Source organism: Asparagus officinalis, chromosome 10 (assembly GCF_001876935.1).
Source record: "Asparagus officinalis chromosome 10, Aspof.V1, whole genome shotgun sequence".
NCBI classification, from domain to species: domain Eukaryota; kingdom Viridiplantae; phylum Streptophyta; class Magnoliopsida; order Asparagales; family Asparagaceae; genus Asparagus; species Asparagus officinalis.
The window spans coordinates 2,706,519-2,706,989 of record NC_033803.1 but is presented as its reverse complement, the minus strand read 5'-3'; the positions used below and the strand labels follow the sequence as shown (position 1 = coordinate 2,706,989).

The window sequence follows — 471 nt, the reverse complement described above, 5'->3', positions numbered from 1 at the left end:
TTGGATCTGGAAGATGTTGAACCATGTTTATCTGGACCTAAGAGGTGAGGTTTTCAGGAAATACATGAAACATTTGGAACATGTGGTTACTGATGATATCCTGAAATTTACATCGCATTCTTTGTTTATTCTTTTTTGGCAGGCCTCATGACCGAGTTCCCTTGAAGGAAATGAAAGCAGATTGGCATTCTTGCTTAGACAACAAAGTAGGATTCAAGGTGAGATGGAGTATAATTCTCCCGCTAACAAAAGCGCAGTGTGATCTCTCATGCTGATAGATGTTCTGTAATGTCATTGTAGTCGTCAGAGGACAATTATTTTGTATATCCTTACTGTTTCCTGTAGTTAATCTGGTACATTATACATTCTTTCAGTGCATGCCTTTCTAATTGTTAAAATAATCTCTTCCATTCATTGTCCAGGGGTAACTGAAGTTTTTAGCAAGTTTATTGTTCCTCCTGGACAGCAATT

At 37.6% G+C, this 471-nt stretch overlaps 1 pseudogene; it reads left to right on the top strand.

Annotated features, from left to right (window-relative positions):
* LOC109824934 overlaps nucleotides 1-471 on the top strand; it is an 8,370-nt pseudogene that overhangs the window by 4,005 nt on the left and 3,894 nt on the right.